At 29.2% G+C, this 20,747-nt stretch overlaps 2 pseudogenes; both read right to left on the bottom strand.

The window, feature by feature from the left end:
* Positions 1–3,581: 3,581 nt before the first annotated feature.
* Positions 3,582–4,155, bottom strand: LOC104646725 (ethylene-responsive transcription factor CRF4-like; annotated as a pseudogene).
* A 3,462-nt stretch (positions 4,156–7,617) lies between these two features.
* Positions 7,618–20,747, bottom strand: part of LOC104646077 (uncharacterized) — a 47,969-nt pseudogene continuing 34,839 nt past the window's right edge.

Raw genomic sequence — 20,747 nt, 5'->3', positions numbered from 1 at the left:
GCCCTTTATATTGAAGTGACCATACCTCAAATACCACAACATCGACTCATCATTTGCACTTGCAACAAGTATAAAACTTTCCATGTTGGAAATATTGAGCAGAAACATCTTGTTTGACATCATAGTGATGCGGACCTTTTTGCCTGAATTATTGTTTGTAATGCCACAAGCATCGTCATCAAACCAAAGAGAATTCCTATTAGACATTGGTTGTTCAATGTTAAAGAAATTGTATCCTAAATTAGGTACAAACTGAACGATGTCCAACATTTTTACTATGTTGTGGCTAGTGTCAATACCCATAGTGCCTTTTTCCTTAAACCTACATATCTTTTGCATTGATAAGTTGTACCTATTTCTTTTGCTTATCATCTAGCATATGGAACAAAGATTTGGTGTTTGTCATATTATTTGAACAACCACTATCTACAAACCATACATTAATTTGCTTGTGATCTCTATCAATGCAAGTCATAAAGAGATAACTATTTTCCTCATTTTTCTATTGCTGCAAAGTTTATTTTATAATCCTTATACCAACAATTAACCTTTATATGCCTGTAGCACTGACTATGATGACATTGAATGCAATTCTTGTGTTACTTTGCTCATTGGACTGCCTATGCCCATTATTCCTTCCTCAGCCTCTTCCATAGCCACGATCTCGACCACTACAGAATTGTCCTCTTCCTGGACCTGTGCTTGCTAGACCATTGTTCTCATCATATTTGGTTAATTTCTTCCTTCACCTGGGATGTTTTATGTTAATTATTTTCAATAGATTAATTGAGTCTCACCTCAAGGGCTTGAAGAGATCCCACCAAATTATCAAAGGAAAAAACTGATAGATCCTTAGACTCTTCTATAGAAACAACTGCATGATTAAATTATGAAGGCTAGCTTCACAATACCTTTTCCAAAATCGTTTGATTAGTAATTTTCTCTCCATATGATCGAATTTTGGTGACAATTGCCACTGCTCTGGACATGAAATTAGCAATTGATTCTCCATTCTTCATCATCAAGGTTTCAAAGACACGCCGATGTGATTGCAATCTCACTGCAATAACCTTTGAATCACCTTAAAAGTCCTTCTGCAGAATGGACCGAGCTTTCTTTGATGTGGTTGTTGTTGTGATCCGTGTAAAATTGGTTATCATGAAATGCCTGTTGGTGATTTAGCTTTTTCTTTCTTACAATCTCGCAGTCTATTTTCTTCGTCAGGATGTGCAAATCCTCATTCTACCAAGTCCCAAAGATTTTGATATTTGAGTATTGTATTCATAGGAATACTCCAGAATTCGTAGTTTTCTCCCTTGAAGATGGGAATGCATTGTCATTAATTGACATGACTTTGATACCAACAGTATTGACGTAGGCAAGAAACTTTAGGATGAAACAGAGGTTCAAAGGTTATGAGAATTGTATGCTAAAGTTTTTCTTTATTTTAGTATATGCAATCACAGGAAAATACAACTTTATATAGACTTAAAATAAGGCAAGAAAACTTTAGGATGAAAAAGAGGTTCAAAGGTTATGAGAATTGTATGCTAAAGTTTTTTCTATACTTTAGTATATGAAATCATAGGAAAGTACAAGTTTATATAGACTAAAATAACAAACTATTTAGTCACTAAATAACCACTACTTCCATTAATTAACCAAGTAATTAGTAACAAAAATACAACTAGAAAGTACCGCACAATGATTAGTGTATTTGCTAACAACTAACCCTAGAATACAAGATACTACTAACAAACTTAATTAATATGGTCATACATTAAATCAGTATTCAATATACCTTACACCTAATATTTAATTACGTATACTAATATATCAAAACTTGAAATTTAATATGGTAAATCAAAGAAATAGAGAAGTAAATTAGAAACACAACTAACGAAAACACTTACTGTTTCAAAACCTTATATTAAGGCACCATACAATTCTATTAATTAATTTATTATCATTGATTAATCATGACATTAATCATTACATAATTATTGGTCATTAACACCATTGTTCTCCATTCTAAAAAGAGGACTTGTAGATCATGTTTTTTCATTCTTCTAAATCAAAACCCACTTAATTTTTTTCTAGTTTCTATGACAAGGACCTATTAAATTATAAAGTAATAATTATACAATCCAATAGTGGAGTAATCAATTTTATAAGAGTAATCTCAACGTGCGACTAGTTGAATTTAAGTTTTATCCCTTCAATACTTATAAATTGACTAAGTATTCATGGCATTAAAGTGAAATTATAGAGTAGAATTAATTTGACCATACAATGATGAAGACGTTTGACAGTTGTGATAGTAATTGGCGGCAATGGATAGAGAACCTTAGCAAAACAAGAGAATATTTTTTTACAAAACAAGACTTTTGATACATATGGTCTAAAAGGTATAAGGTCTTAAGCAAGTTTCAGATTTAGCTCATCATTATCAACTCAATTAATTATCTAACCATTACCCATCAATTAATTGAGTATAGTTATAGAACAGTTCAAAATTCTCAACCAATTTCACCAATCAATCATAAATGACTCGAGAAAACTATTAGGAGGGGTAAAATGGTAATTTTAGAAAAGTTCTAAAAAATGACCTTGCGGATCATGACAAAAAATGTACCTATATTCCATCATGAATTTCATATAGTTCATAAGATAAAATGCTGACACACAAACAAATCTAAAGTAGTACAATCTAGACATATATAAGTTTTAGAATTTGAATGAAAGAAAATATTTTTTTCAAATCTTTTATGTTTAATAAAAAAAAGATATCACAATTTAAAAAATCAATCTCGAAGTTCAAATTGTATCATATAGATAATTATTAAGAATGAAAATGTATGAGGTGATTCCAAAGAAATACTGCTTTCGTCTATTCAACCTCATAAATATGTATCTACTGCCACACCAAAATCAAGCTAAAAAATGTGTACATGTGACTTTGTATACAATTTTCTTATTAGGACGTCTTTATTTACTCGATGTTTGAAACTAAAGCATGATTATTATTACTTTGATAAGAAAAATCGTATCATCCTATCCATTTTAAAAATGAATTTACATCTAGTGAAAAGTGCAAAAAATTGACCTAATGCAACTAATCTAATTAATGAAGAAAATGAGTACCAATTTATGTTTGATATAAGAAAAAATGCAATGAGTAACTCCAATGGAATTTCTATGTCAAGCTCCTCGGGATATGTTAAGGGAGCAAAGAAGTAGTAGCTTCATGTAAATAATTTAGCTTCTATGAAAAAATTTGAAATGTATTATTTTACAGAAATCTTCAAAATTACTTATTTTACGATTTATGTTAAACTATATTGAACATTTCTGTTGCATTAGGAATATATTCTCTAAATATTTTTTTTATAACCCAAGGTTGTTTATCTAGCAAAAGCATCTTTTTAGATAATGTTTTTTTAGAAAATAATTACAAACAATACAACAAAAACAACTCCACATCATCAATACACATGTCATTCTTATTCATCTGCCTCCAATTGATTAGTTAAACAACAAGAAGAACATTAATGGTCTAATTTCACAAAAAGAGATTGGAGAGCATAAACCAATGGAAACTTGAACCGATAAAGTAACTAAACATATATGGAGTTGCATGCCTTTTGTCTTCCTTAATGGTGGATGGGGTCGCTTTCCTTCGATGGAGGCTTAAGAATATTAGTAAAAGCACTTGGACCTTTTTATTTCAATGGATGCCTTGTCATAAGCCAAAGCAGCAGCATCCGCAGTGGCAAAACTTCCCAACCAATGTCGTTTATTCATTTTTACATCTCGAATCTCTGCAACTCATCTTCTCCATTTTCGTTGTCTAACTCCCCTGTACTTCTTTACATTTTCTTGGTGCAGCTTTGTATCTTTTTTCTCTTTGAAGGATACATTTTTAGAAATGACCTTTGTCTTTTATGATAATTTCTTTACAAATCCTTTTTTGTTTTTTGGACTTCTCTCCTTGATAATTTTCCTCTCATCACTAGATGAGTCTGTGACGTCATTGTATGTTATGTAAATACGTACAACACATGAAAAGCCCATTAGATTGGCTTTTTTTCCTCTGGCAACTTTTGAGGACTTTTTGAGTACCTCATTTTCGTTAAGCTCATCTCTAGAAGCCATTGCTTCGGGAAAGAGAACAAACAAAAAAAGCATAATAGGTCCATTAAAACGGGCATGTATATATGCTTCATCAATAATCAAATTATTTTTATTTGTGTACGCTATATGTCAACTTAATTATCTGATTTTGATCTAGCACATAAAGCTTCAGACTTTGCTCATTATTATCAACTCAATTAATTACATGTCTATTACCCATCAATTGATTGAATATAGTTATCGAATAGTTCAAAATTTTCAAACAATTTTCCCGACAATCATTAATGACTCATGTCTCATGAAAGGATGTCCTTGACAATATATTCTTGTCCAAATAACTATCGCACTTTATGCTTTAAAGAACTTATATGGTAGGCTAGTTCAGTATAGATCTTTCACCACAAATATACCTATTATACTTCTATCCCCTTTCCTTTACCCTCAAAGAGCTATTGATTCAACAGTCTTGACAACAAGCCTTACTTTCAAGCCCACAATCATCAATTACCCCTAGATTCTGAGGCATTCTAGTCACATTCTTTATTACCATGTGAATCTAGTCATAATTTATCAAAGGCATAATACATTAATGTTCTCTTTAACTTTTCTTCAAATCACATTTATACCCTTCAACTTTGGATGTGCACAAATAGACACTTAAACTTGTTAAAGTTGAACAAATAGACACACATGTCTTACATGTCATTTTTTGTCCTACATGGTATCCTACGTGTATTGTACCATGTAGGACTCATGTGTTTATTTATTAAAAGTTGGATAGTTAAAGTGTCTATTTTTGCATTATGAAAGTTGGAGGTCAAAGTTAAAATTTAAAGTCAAGTTTAAGGTCTCATATATGTATTATGCCTTCATCAAAAGGTTCAAATTCTATGATTTATAAGTCAAGATCCATCATACATAATAAATTCTAGTTTAATTCATGTATATATGTTCCCAAATCTTGAACCATTACTATACATGACATTAATTTAGAAGATCAATTTAAATTCTTCAATTTCACCTTTCCTGGCATAAACTCTCAAAATATAAATTCATAAAAAAAAATAGACAAGGGTTAAACATTAAAATCACATAAATTCATCATTATATCATAATTTAATGTCAATTCAATCATAATTAAGTATCATCAACTAGATTGTAATCAAAGTTCAACACTACCCACAATGTAGGAAGAAACCCTAGCTAGAATTGTCTTTTGACTTCGCAATTGGGGGAAAACTTTGGGGATCTATGGGTGGAAGAACCATATATAAATAAGTAAACATACCTTAATTCAAATTCCTAACACAATATTTAAACAATGGAGGAATTCTGCTAGAGCAAGTTATCTTCTTCTTCTTCACTTCTAGAGAGTGAATTATTTGGATTGAATTTGGGCTTGTTTTGAAGTCTTGGAAGAATGATTTAATAAACTTAGTTTAGGGGTCTATTAGTCATATATAGGTGTTTTGATAAAATAAAAAAACTAAGCGATCTCCCTTAATCCTTAACTAATTTCCAATTAACCCCTAAGCCCTCAACTTAAAAACTAAACTCTAAATTTGACCCCACTCAGAAAACCCCCATCCATAGACCGTGGATGGATCTATGAATCGTCCTGCACCCTCGTGGGTGGTGAACTGAGGCTAAAAATTGCAGAGAAGTGCAGGACTTGGCCTATGACCCCAACCCACGGGGCGTGTGTCCATCTACTAGTCGTAGGTGACTACTTGTTGAGAGCTTTTGGGGTTGTACTAATTAAGGGTCCTCCTCAAGGACCCCTTGGGTAGTCCCTAGTGGTCATACCTTGATGCCCTAACCCTGAAATCCTCATTCTAAGTAGGGGAATCATTTATACGATTTTAACAATCACACCAAACTCTAAAACTCTAGAACCAGGCATAACATTACTCCCCCTTTAAATCATTCATCCTCGAATGATGATTCTAAACACTTATTTAGGTAACCTCTCTAAACATGCAGCCCGTCATGCATCCAATACATCTAAATGAACATAATCAAGGAAGAAAAATTTAATTCCAAGATAAACATATTTAATGCAACACAAGGGATTAGGAACTACTTCTAACAAAACAAAATGCGTGAACTTCTACATTACTCATTTAAAGGAGGAACTACATTCTCCTAACTAAAACATGAACAACACACACTCATGGATCCTAAATGCAATTTACTCTCAAAAAGTCTATATTAAAGGAGGAATCTTTCAACTCCTAACTATGGTATGTGAATTAATTCATCTCATGAAGTTTAGTTCTTAGGAATTTTTGATTTAGTTCTTAGGTATTGTTGATTGATAGTGTTGCTTTACAAGAAATTTTTGTCCTTACACATAAGCGATCTTCATTTTTAAATTGAAGAGATTTAAAATGGTTATTTTCTACTATTCAAATTTTAATAGGGTGAGAGATGTGAGTTTTCAAATTTTTACACTCACCAACTTGAATTATATATCCTTATAAAGAACTAGAAAAACATTTCTCTCGAACTCTCTTAAAATCCTATATTTTTCTTTTGTTAAGATATTTCTCTAGAGTTTTAAATAGAAAACTTTCCACCCAATAAGGATGTCATAAATCCATCAATGAATTCCATATTTCAATAGATAAATCTTCAAAAAGAAAATATAAAACCTAAAGTAGTTGAATCTACTCATATGTAAGTTTTAAAATGTGTTTGTAGAAACAGACACAGAAACAAGGAAATGAGATTTCTTTGTCTACTTACAATTTGCATTTTGAAAAATGTCATTTCTGGTCTCTTATGTGTAAAAAAGAAAAGTATATCTCGACCACAGAAATTCATATGTCACACATAGTTAATGTAACTTATGGTCCAGAAAAGTTAAAAAAAAACTCAGATTTGAGCATACCTTGAAAATAAAATCGAAAGCTCTCAAACAAATCAATAATTTTGATCTTTTGTATTTTCATTAATTTTTTGCCTTTTATGGCCATTATATAATTTAAACTTTATTAAGAATTGCTATATAGAAATGGTGATAAATTAAAATGCAAATAACTATACTTTTATACTTCAATTTTTTTCACCTGTCATTCTTATCCGTTATGATATAAGTGGACTAAAAAAAGAAATTAACATTAATAATTAATTATATAGTCATAAATGTGTCACTGAACTTTTAAAGAAGACTATGTTATTCGTAAATTTAGATCATCTATATCATGAAAAATTTCATGTGAGAAGAGGCTCATATATTTGTTAACGGAAAAAAAAGTTTCGATTATGCAAAACTATTTTTTACACATAGTCAATTATGATTCAGTCATTTCATTGATTAAATTATTCTTTTTAAGAACATAAAATAAAATATGGCATCGAACATTAAGAAAAGGCTCGTCTATGTCATCCATTAATAGTTTGGATCATCAATGTCATCTCAATTAACAAATAATAACATTAATGAGTCTTTTCTCTAACAAATATAACATAGATGAGATAAACTTTTGATGGATGACATAAATAAGTCTTCACTAAAAGTGTGATGGCATATTTGAGCCTTTTTCCGTTACTAGATAACACTTAAAATTTTGATTTTGTTACCAAATTTCATCAGAGTTATCTTAGCATATTATCTTCCTATATAAGGCAATTGTAGTATCAATACGGTGTAAATTTCACATATGATCACACAACTATCACATTGATGTGTTTCATGCATGGATTTTATTATCGAGATGTATAACTACAGTAACAAGGTTACTGTCTCCCTCGACGCAGTAACAACACTCAAGTATCCAAATGAACCGTAAAAAAGAGAAATTAGAAGCATAAGCTCAATTAACAAAAGAAAGTTCATCTTGATTGGGTTGTTTTTCTTCAGTGGTGGCTTCAGGATGTTTGTCAAACCATTAGCACCTCTTATTTCAATGGTTGCCTTGTCATACGCCAAAGCAGCTTCTTAACAAGTGTCAAAAGTTCCCAACCAAAGCCGAGTTCTCTTTCTTGTATCTCGAATCTCTGCTGCCCACTTGCCTCATTTTCACCGTCTAACCCTCCTGTACTTATTCACATCTTCTTGCATCAAATTTGAATCTTTCTTCTCTTTGGACTTCTTCTTTCAATTGAACTTGGTCCTTCCATTCTCGATGATGATTTCCGTACTTCTCTTCTTCATCCTTCTCTTCCTCGTCACTAGGCGAATCTCTTGTGTCATGGTCCGGCATGTGAATACATACAAGACGCGGAAAGACTTGGGAAATTTTTCCCACTTGATTGTTGGATTTTTCGACTACATCAATTGTTGAGGGTTTTACGGCTCCATCTTTTACTTGAAGCTCTTCCTTGGAGGTCATTGCTTCATGAAAAGGAAAAAAAAGGTGCATCAGACCGAATATGCAGACACTTCATATATGTTTTAGAAATTATTTCATCAATATGAGGAGATCGTACCCAATATCTCTTCAGAAATTTTTAGAAGAAAATCCAAATAAAACAAAAATAAAACTGCTCACTCTAAAAAAATGGCAGTACCTCTAAATTTAATGGTTGTCTTACCGGAAGACAAAGCAACTCCTTCAGCAGTTTCAAAAGTGCCAACCAAAGTCGAGTTTTGTTTTTTGTGTCTAGGATTTCGGGGGCCCATTTTCCCATCTCCGTTGTCCAACTCCTTTGTACTTTTCGTATTTTCTTGGAACAACGTTATAAATTTCTTCTCTTTGGACACTCCCTTTGTCTCAATTTATGATCACAATTTTAAAAATCCATCTCGAAGTTCATACTTTTCCATATAAATCATTATTAAGAACCAAAATGTTGAGGTGATTTCAATGAAAATTTGCTTTGATCTATTCAACCTAATGAATTTGTTTCTATTTCCACGCCAAAATAAAACCCAAAAATGTGTACCGTGTCATTATTTTTCATATGAGAACGTCTCTATTTACTTGATCGTGTTTGAAAATAAAGCTTATATAAAATATTTTTAAAATAGTTCATTTTACAATAGCCCTATGGGATAAATATATATATATATATGACAAGACCCATAAAAATACTAAAGAATATCGCAAGGTTAAACAAGAATTATTAAGTTTATATTTCGAATATAAAAAATATTTAGAGGAAATAAAATTAGTTAATAGCCAGAAACTAAACAACCATTTATTTTCAATTAAAAAATCAGAATACAAATTATAAAGATACTTAGATCAAGAAATATCCAGATTAGAGGCTACAAGTTCTATGAGAAAACATCATTTTACTAAAAGTGTAAGAATAAATTATTGGTATTTACATAGAGAAATAAAAGAAAAACAAAGATTACAAAAAAATAGAAAAAGCTATAATAGAATACTTAAATATATACAAAAATCAATTATATATACCAGAAAATTTTTATTTACAAAGACATATAAACGAAGAATATGTAAGCGCTTTAAAGTGAGAACTAGAAGGAATTAGAAATGATATTTACATTTTTACTAAAAGAATAGAAGACCATAGGGAACAGTGTAAAATAGTCACTTTAGTATAGAATAGGATAATATAGTAAAAATTGCTTCTTTAAATAACCTAGAATATTTAGATCTACAGATAAATATAGAAAATAAATTTAAAAGACTAAAAGATGATAGTGTAATAAAGTGTCATTTTGAAAACGGAAGACACTGTTTGCACACTACAGAAGACTCTCAATATACAATACACTAATAGACATAATAATAAATTTTAGCGAAAAAATTAGAGAAAATAATAATAAAATTATAAATTTACTAGGTGAACAAGACTCAAAATAGACAAAAAACAGTCTTTCAACAAAATAGAGGGTAATTTAGATTATAATAAGGAACAAGGAATTGAATTAAATAAAAAAAATTAAGTGAACTGTAAAACAAACAAAAAGAAGAAGTTAATAATATATTAATTATAAGAATACAAGTGATAAAAACAGAATTAGCAATATTAAAAGAAATAGTTCTTTCATGATAGACTTAGTGGAAACTGAGACACACAAAGAAGCTATTACGTTAATAGAAAAAAAGAATAACTCTTCCAACATATTACAAAGATTTTAATCCATCTTCAAAATCTGATCAAGTTATCATAAAATAAAATAATATAATAATAACACTACTATTACAAATAAATAACAAAATAGATAAACATTTTAAAGAAAAAGGAGAAAGTAAAAATATAACAGAGGTAGAGTAATCAATAGAAAAATTAGCTAAAAGAAAAAACAACAAAGAAACAGAAGAAATGGACATTTTTTCAGCTAGATCAAGAAATGAAGAAGGACCAGAAAGACCTAGACCAAACTGCTCCTGAAATAGCATAGGCAATTATTTTATATCAAGAATATTAAATGAAAGAACTAAAGAAGAAAACAACCAACAATTAGATGAGATAATAGATGTAGATAAAGATATACAAATTTTTCAACAAAATCAATTAAGATTGTTAAACCCTAAAGTTTTATATAATACAAATTACCTTAACAAATCTCAATTATATAGGCACTATAGAGAAGAACAATTATAAGTAATAGAAAATAATTTGGTAGCCCTAAATCTTATAAATTCAGATTCTCTAGTAGAATTAAATAATGTAAGAAAATACTTAATGCATATGAGACTAATAATAATAGGTGTTAAAGGATTAACTAGAAAAAATTTAGGAACAAACATATTAATTGTTTTATATGATGACAGATGGTCAGACCATAAAAATTAATTATAGGATTAATTGAGGTAGATATGACAAATAATGGAGGAATATTTTATATAAGCCCAGACTTCATGATGAATTTAAAAGAATTTAGAAAACATATCAAAATAGGATTACAAACTAAAAGATATGAAAAAATGAAAAATGGAAAAAATCTACTAATGTGTATAGGATTTCTAGAAAAAATATCAGATAATAGTAATACTAGATTTAAATTATAGTTAAAAGATGTAGTGGAAGTAATGGGAAATAAAGGAATAAACCTAGTAAAACCTATAAAGATAAACCCTAAAGAATACGCGGGATTAGATTGAAAATTAGACGATTTTAAGAAAAAAGAAAGTCTAACTCCTGATGCTCATCTAATGTACATAAATTCTAAAGGAGAGCCCTTGATTAGATTTACAGATTATAACTATGTAACTCAAAGACATATAGAAGAAGAAAGTGTCGTGGAAGAAGTACCGTTAAAAGGAATGAACATGGAAGTAATAATAGAAGAAGAATTTGCAGTAGGCTTAGTTATAGAAAAAGCAAAAAAGATAAGTTACAGCACCATAAATAAATTGTTTAAATGTAAAGGATGTAAATTAGGAAATCTAGACTTAGACAAGTTAACATCTCATTTTAAAATATGTGAATTCAGGACAAATAATAGAGGCTATAGATTAGAAAAAATATTACAAGAAAAATTAGAAAAATCTAATAATATATTAAAAGAGCTACAAGAAAGTGATAGCAAGACAACTGAGTTAGAATCTATAATTAGCCAGAAAGTACTGGAAATATACCACGTAGAAGAGTGTATAGGCAGGGTGATGTTCCCCTGGCAAATCTAAAACCGATAGGAAAAAGAATGCCGATAGAAAAACCAATAATACTACAAGGAGGAAGTAAAGGGAAAATATTAAACATAGCAGCACATGATCCACAAAGATGGAATTCAGTAATAGACTTATTGAAAGGAATCGTAGTAGCAGATTTCATAAAAAATTATACTGAAACAGATGCAGAAATCATATATAAGTATTTAGAAACCTTTTTGGGAGAATCCACTATAGCATTATGGGAAGCCTATAAGGTAGATTTCCCACAAGAGTTTCAATATTTGGTATCGTAATGACCAAATCCATAAAATTTTACAAATAAAATTCATACACTAATAACAGGAGAATGCCCTAATAGTGGATTAGTAACACTACAAAGAAATGTGGTAATAAAATTAGAACAGTTAAGTATAAGTAACTGGTACCATATAAAGAAATTCTTAAATGATTATTGTTACTACTGTACAATTAGTGGTAATGCTTTCGACCAAGATCTAGGGAAAAAGTTATTTAATAAATTGTCTGGAGCTTTAGGAAGAGAAATAGAAGACAAATGGAGTAACGAGAAGGAGTATTAGAAAATCCTCAGGCTAAATTGTCAATAGGACATAGGATACAACATATAATGGAAATATTATAAGAAAAGTGCACGCACCTACAAATACAAAAACAATTAAAACAAAATGAGATGAATTTCTTTAAAGATGTAATATATACTGCTCAAATCTATGATAAAATCTATATAAAAGATAAAAGTATAAAAAATATAAACCACAATATAATAAAATATATAGTAAGAAAGGATACTTTCTTAGAAAATCTTTGGCTAGAAAACCATATCTAAATAGAGATAGACATGTTAGAAATTACAGAAAAGATATAAATTATAAAAATAAGTTAGAATGTTTCACATGTGGAAGTATAGAAGATTTGGCAAATACTTGTCCTGAAAGGTATAACACAAACTAGAAATGTTGAATTAGTAGAAGAATTTAATGAAGCATTATTAGATGTAGACGAATATATGTCAGCTAATGAGAGTTTTTTACTCTATAGTATGTATCGATGTATAAGAATAGACATAAGAAGAGAACTCCTCCAATTCAGAAGGAGAAGAACTAATTAATGAAATAGGACTAGAAGACCTGAATTTAGAAGATTTACAAGTTAATTTTATGAACATAGGAGAATGCGAACATAATTTTGAAAAGGACACAGGTCTAGATAGCAATCCATGTTGTTGGTGCAAATGGTATCCTTGCAAAAATAAAAGATCTAAATGTAATAAATGTTTTAAGGAAGGATGCATAACTTTCATAGAAAACCAACAAGGACTAATAATCCAAAATAAAAAAGAAATATATATAAATGAACCCTTAATAAATCCTAAAGTATTAGTTTTAGAAACAAAGGTAAAAGAATTGGAATAAAGAATAATAAGATTAGAAAAGGGGAAACATATTGAATCACTGTCATCAATAGACAATCAAGAATTAATGAATGAAGAATTTAACACCTTAATATGTAATGAAGATAAAAAAAATACTGTTTAAGTATTAAAAAGACTTTAATAGGAGAATATGAGTTAGAAATCATAGCATTAGTAGATTCAGGATGTACTAAAAACATCAAGAAAATAGTACCTCCAGAACTAATAAAAACCCTAGCAAAGCCGCTCGCAGCCATGAACATAACGTATATAGACACTATATAGATAAAGCACAAGTTAGTTTTTAAAACACATGTTCTCAGAATTGTATAAACCTACTTATACAATGGATAAAATATGGGTAAAAGACTTGAATATAAGTGCAGATTTTGTATTAGGATTAGATTTTTATTATATAATAAAGGAGGCACTATTATAACAAATGATGGAATAATTTTTCTAATAAGTATCACTTAGACATCGATTTTAACTAGTAAACCTAATACTAAAATAAGACACGAATGTTGCGATAATTGTGAAAATAATTCAACATGCAGTAACGATAACATTAGAACGGACGGATAGAAATTACCAGATAAAATAGAACTAATAAATAGAATACAAAGCAAAAGAATATTTAGTAAGTTTGATTGTAAATTAGGATATTGACAGATAAAAATGCATTCGGTTAGTATTGAATGGACAGCCTTTACATGTCATGAAGGACATTTTGAATGGTTTGTCATGTCATTCAGTTTAAAAACTGCTCCTCCAATTTTCCAAAGAAAAATGGATAAAATATTTGGTAATTCAAAAGATTTGTTCTAGTATATGTAGATGATATATTAGTATTTAGTAAAGATATAAAAGAACACTTAGGACATTTACAGTCGGTGTTTAGGTTATTTGTTAATAATGGGATAATAATTAGTAAAAAAAGATGAAACTAAGTAAGAATTACATAAAGTTTTTAGGAATTACAGTAGGAGAAGAAAAAATTAAATTACAACCTCATATAGCCAAAAAAGCCTTAGATGTGCCAGATAGATTAAATAGTTTAAAAGATCTACAAAAATTTTTAGGAATAATAAACTATGTCAAACCATTTATTAAAGATTTAGGAAAACTTGCAGAATCATTATATTCTAAGACAGGAAGCAAAGGACAGATAAATTTTAATATAGAAGATATAAAATTAATAAAAAAATAAAGGAGAAAATAAGAAATATTCCAGATCTTAATATGCTTTAGAATCAGATTATTTAATTATAAAAACAGATGGTAGTCTAGAAGGATGGGAAGCAGTATTAAAAGTCAAACCTCATAAATATAGTCCTGACAAAGAAGAAAGAATACCAGAGTGGAAAATATAAAGAAAAGGAAAATAAAGATAGCATAGAAATTGAAATCCTAGCTGTAATATATGGCCTGAACAGTTTTAGAATATCCATCTTAAACAAACCAAAGATATTCGTAAGGACAGACTTTGAAGCTATAGTAAACTTTCATCAGAAAATTAATGATAAAAGTAGTACTAGAAGATGATGGTTAAATTTTTTAGATACTATAACTATTTATCAATCTATAGTATTTGCGCATGTAAAAGGAAATGATAATCATATAGCCGATCAATTAAGTACATTTCTAATAAAAGTTTAAATTTTACAGAATGAGACCATTATTACCAGACAAGGGTAAAAGAGTTCAACCTTCAACCCCAGACTATGTAGACTCTTAGATACAGACAATGTTATCAAATTTATATTTTAGACCTATAGACAAAATTGATGATGTCAGAATAGAAAGACTGCAGTTTGAAAAACAAAACTTAATAGCATATGAACAGTCTAACTGGACATTCAAACATTTGCCTAGTTGACAACTAGACAAACAGCAAACATGCCTCATAGATAATATATGGATAGCACATAATAAAAACACACTAAAAATGTAATTGTTGTTTTAAATGCTTTATGATATTATTTTACTAAAAAAAGAAAATAAATTTAAATATGATTTTGTAATTTATGGTAAAACAAATGGTGTTTTTTAGACGTGGATAGAAGTTTTAAACTCTACTAAAGATTTTCAAAAACCATTTTGTAGAGATTTTAATGATTTTACATAAGCTTTAAATTATGTTAGAGGGATATTAGGACCAAATTACTATATTTCTCCAGTACTTAGACAAAATCCAGATAAAATTCCACATTACAACATCCAAAAGGATACAAACAAAGTAATATTATGTGATCATTACTCATCCATGACCGAAGCATTTAAAAGGCTAAATCTAAAAAATGAAGCTCTAATGCAAGAAAATGCCAAGCTCAGGGAAAAACTCCAAAAAATGGAAAGCAAAGGTCAGACTAAAAAAGATGTACAAACTAAGACAGATATACAAGGTTTTCCATCCCTAATAAAAATGGATGAGATGGGTGTGCTTTTCCCCACTAAATGTTAAGAAATCCACTGTATCGGATGAAGATACAACTAGTCCGGTTCAAACAATAGCCGGTAAAGACTTATCAAATCCGTTTATGGCTGTCACTTTGCCAAAAAATGAAAATGAAGAAAGTTCATCTTCTTCCCAGAATAGACGAAGACTACCACTATTTTTTACCCAAAAGCTGAAACAGAAAACTAAAAAAGCCCGGAAAACTAAAGACATAGAATTTCTCATCATCCGGACAGTAGAAAAATTACTCCAACAAAAATAGGAACAAAATAAATATATATATAAATATTCAAGCCCAATTCCAAGCCAGAAAAGTAGTCAAGAAAACTCAGAAGATTACTTAGAGACAATGCAATTTTCCCAAAATCCTAATGATGATAACTCTGGAATGAGTTTTATTCCTATAGCATTGCATAATTTAGACACTTAATAAAATAATAATAATAATAATAATGTATATATACATTAAATTATTTTGTAAAAAATTTTGTAATCAAAAGGGATGCCTCTTTAGTCAGTCTTTGAGTCCCACTTTACTCACTACCACAAATCTGTGGAAAAACTGTTGGGACATGCTTAAAAGGATAAGACAGATACCAGACCACAAGGACAATAATGCAAGAGAAGGAGTATCATTTCACGTGATGATGGGGACCAGAAGTGTACCTGACTAAGATGATAAGATTCTTTTTCTATTTGAAATCCGAAGTTTGAAGTCCGAAGATCTCTATAAAAGCAGACATTATCAGATGAAGAGAAAACAAGATAAAAAAACAAAAAAAAAAAGAAATTATGCCAGAAATCCCTCTTCAAAAATCCTTAGCATAAAAAAGTTCTCTGTAATATAAATTTTGTACTCAGTTTGAAGAAGTTATATTTCTGTGAGTTTTCGAGTTTCCCGAAAGGGAAACTTCACTCCGTTAATTATGTAAGTTTTCATATTTAAGATCTAGTAACTTCCCATATATGTAAATTATGTTTATTTATTTTGATATGAAAAAATTGTTTAATAGTTTTCTTTAACATGAATTTATGTTACTTAGTATATGGTTAGTCTCTTAGCCCCTAAAAAGCATCGATGGATTAATCTGTAAATTTCTAGAAATCTGACAGGTCATGCTGAATGTTCTTAGGATAGAACTATGAATGATCATATCCGAGGTGTGGTTAAAAAAGACTGCAATTAGGAACAAAAGCTAAGAGAAAGAAATGAACAGTAATAATAGATTCATGAATGAACATAGTCTATAAAAAATAAAAAATAAAAATGGAAGAAAACTAGAAACTTATACTGATAACTACATAAAGAACAAGGGAGTGAAGGAATACTGAGTATGACTTCACAATAGAAAATTTTATCGAATATTTAACAAATCTGCCAAAACTATATTGAAATAACTGCCTACGTGGTGTCACCACAAACAAGGATTCCCTTTAAATTTATCTATTACCAAAACTAGTTTTTTCCTTTCATGATGAGTTGTAACTTTTATGAAAAGTAATGATTTTTATGAAAAATTGTTACTTTATGAAAAGTTGTGACTTTTATGACAAGTTGTGATTTTATGAAAAGTTGCGACTTTTATAAAAAGTTGTGACCTTTAGGAAGATTTATGACTTTGATGAAGAGTTGTGACTTTTATCAAAAGTTGTGACTTTTATGTAAGCTTGTGACCTTTTCGAAGGGTTGGTAACTTTTCCAAAGAATTGTGACCAACAGTTTGTTTGATATAAATAGAGGGATTTTTTGCCACTATTGTTTGTAGGTCTTTTTTCGTTATAGGGTAGTCGAATTCAAATACATCAATTATGCTTCTTATATGAAGTTTATTTCATTCTTAACAATTTTCTTTCTCCTGCTTCATGTAGATTAATCTTTACTATAAGTCATAATTATTCATGTAACTATGACAATTTCTTTTTACTATTTTAGTGATCTTTTCTAGACTCTGTTAAAAATTTCAGCAAGGATGATTAAGATCAATTATTTCTTTCTTTCCTTCCTACAGGGTTCTTCATGTAAACAAAAATTGTTTTAATCGCAATGTGGAATTAATACTCTTGAACCTCTCTATCCACAACTCGCAAAACAGTTAAAATGGTTCAATTCATTATATTTGGTTCTTTAATAACAAAACATTTATTTCTGCCACTATTATTGATAGGTTTTTTCGCTATAGGGGAGTTGAATTTGAATACATTAATTAAGTTTCTTATGAAATGTGTTTCATTCCTTAAAATTTTCTTCCTCCTATCCAATGAAGCTTAATCTTTTACTGTAAGTCATATCAATTCATGTATCTGTTGCAATTTCTTTTTTCTATTTTGGTGTCTTTTTTAACTCAGTTATAAATTTCGGTGATGATAATTGAAAAATTATCTTGTTTTTTGTCTCTTTCTATAGTTTTATTCGTATACTTTTTTGAAAAATCTCTTTTGGGTTGTGTTATATTTGATAGCACAGAATAATAAATATGTGATAACTAATATACAACCAATGTTTAAGTTTGTTAGAAGAACCAAACATATTGTTCTCTTCTTTGCCAGAGTTAGTATTGACTGCTCATTATTAGGTACAAACATTTTATATGTCATTGCACCCTTCCTAGAATATTAGTATATAGACAATTAATTCACTTCTTTTATCGCAAGTTAACTAATTTGTCATATTTCTTCTTCTCTTGTTGTAAGGCATAATAAGAGATCAAGTTTTCTTGAAACAAATAAATATCTAAAATACACTAAAAGCAAAATATTTTTTATCGACAATGAATATGCACTATCACGAAGAGTGCTAGAGCTTTACCTACATTAACTAATTGTCATTACATTCAATGTTGCTACGGACATTTTCTAGGGACATTTATAATTGTTTCTAAAGATCATTTTTGCCGTAATGATCACTTTCTTTTTTTTTATAAAGTTTTTTTTTTGAAAAATATGTTAAGGAACATGTGTTTTTCTTCTTAATTGTTCGGAAAGTAAGGTTGTCTTTATTATTATTTGTGGATATTTGTGAGTTCAAGCACTCAGAAAATTATGTTTTTGAGATTTTAATATGTTATGTGTAAAAAATTTGTTTAGAATGTCTAATTATGAAGGGAAAATACCCGAGTACCCCCTCAACCTATGCCCGAAATCCCAGAGACACACTTATACTATACTAAGGTCCTATTACCCCCCTGAACTTATTTTATATGTAATTTTCTACCCCTTTTTAGCCTACGTGGCACTAGTTCGAAAAAGAAAGTCAACCATCGTTGGACCCACAAGATAGTGCCACGTAAGCTAAAAAGGGGTAAAAAATTATTAATAAAATAAGTTAGGGGGGTAATAGGACCTTAGTTTAGTATAAGTGTGTCTCTGAGATTTCGGGCATAGGTTGAGGGGGTACTTGAGCATTATCCCAATTATGAATGATGTTGCCTACTGGTTGGTTGATAATTACATTATAACCATAACAATAACTATGGTTTAATTCCAAATAAGTTGGGCTGGTAATATGAAACCTAAGCAATAGTAACGACTATTCTGAGATGATGATGAAAAAATTTATGATACTAATAATTTTAGGGTCATAAGAAAGGAGTCGAAGGTCCTCCATTTGAATTAGTTAATTATGTTTTTGTATGGACGTGATTTTCCACTTTACTTGGGAGTGTTGTTGTTCTAGGCTTTTTGGTCTCTTCTTTAACGTGTGATGTTGTTCATTATAAGTTCTTGGAGTTTAGAATATTTCATTACTCCTGACCAACTATTTCTATTGAGATTTCTTGGACTTCTTTCTTATACTTAAAATAACTTTATGACTCATAATTTTTAAATAAAAAATCAAATATAAAATGATCTTGACAATGAAGTGTATATATCGAAAATTCGAATATTACAAAATGATCAATGTGAGCATAATAACATAGTTCGATACCATGTGAAGCACAAGTAATTTACCTAATATATTTATAATACAATTTGAATATGTTCTACAGAGAATAATTTATAGAATAATAAATTTATTATACACCTTAATATTTTATAATGTATTGTGTCAATTTCTTACCAAATAAGTATAATATATTTTTAAATACATACAAAATATGTAAGTTGCATGAATAATTCACTTTTAATACATAATCAGCTTTATCATAATATTGTACTGTATATTATTACTAGTCTTGAAAACGTCTAATACACCATAGTACTTTTATCTTATTGTGTCCGCAAAACTCATCTCTCAAGTTGGTATAGTCCAATCAACAATTGAACAATATAATAAGACATAAGAATCTCCATCCACCATTACATGTTCTTTATATGTATTAATTTATTAAGAAAATTACAAACTAAAAAGAAATTATGAAAAGAAAATGTATAGAAGGAAAGTTAAAGAAAAAATCTTCCTTATATCAAATCAATTAACCTGAACAGTAATAATTGTTACATTTTATCATATCAAACAAACTGCAAAAAAAAAAAAAAAGAAAGAAAAAAAAAACCTTAAACAAATCAATATATTAATAAATAGTTGATTAACAAATAAAAAAATTATATAAATATTATAAGGTGAAACTTACCAATAAAGTAACCCACATATACATTACACATACACAACGCATCAAATATTGTTACAAAGAGGGAAAAGAAAGATTACAATTTCAATCCGTTCAAATTTATTCAGAGAATCTTGTAATATATTTTAAATTTAATATTATAAATCTATTAATAAACCTGTATTAAAAATAGTTTAGCAGAAAAATGAACATACCTGATATATTATTGTTCCTCTATTATATTTTCCAGTGATGATCATATTCTTGACGTATAACTCCATTTGTATAAAATAATTTATCTTCTATTTAATTTGATAGTTCAACAAAAACAAAAAATAATCGAAACGTCCATAGGAAGTGAAAAGACATAATAGTGACTTCAAAAATAAAATTTAACAAAAACAAAAATAATTGAAACGTCCATAGGAAGTGAAAATGCTTTGTCAAGGTAGAATATTTTATGCATGTGCGACGTCATGTGTCAACATTTTTTCAAATAAAAGAGAGAGTGCATTACTGTATTTTTCAAACTAATAATTGATAGTTTAGGTATGAAAATCACTTTCAATAGTTAAGATATTGAACTCAAAAAACTGAATATTTAGACGTGTCTTTGACCCTTATTTCCATGTAAGATAGAT

The sequence above is a fragment of the Solanum lycopersicum genome, chromosome 1 (assembly GCF_036512215.1).
Source record: "Solanum lycopersicum chromosome 1, SLM_r2.1".
Taxonomy (NCBI): Eukaryota; Viridiplantae; Streptophyta; class Magnoliopsida; order Solanales; family Solanaceae; genus Solanum; species Solanum lycopersicum.
Note: the sequence above shows the minus strand (reverse complement) of the source record. Positions and strands in the feature narration are given on the sequence as shown.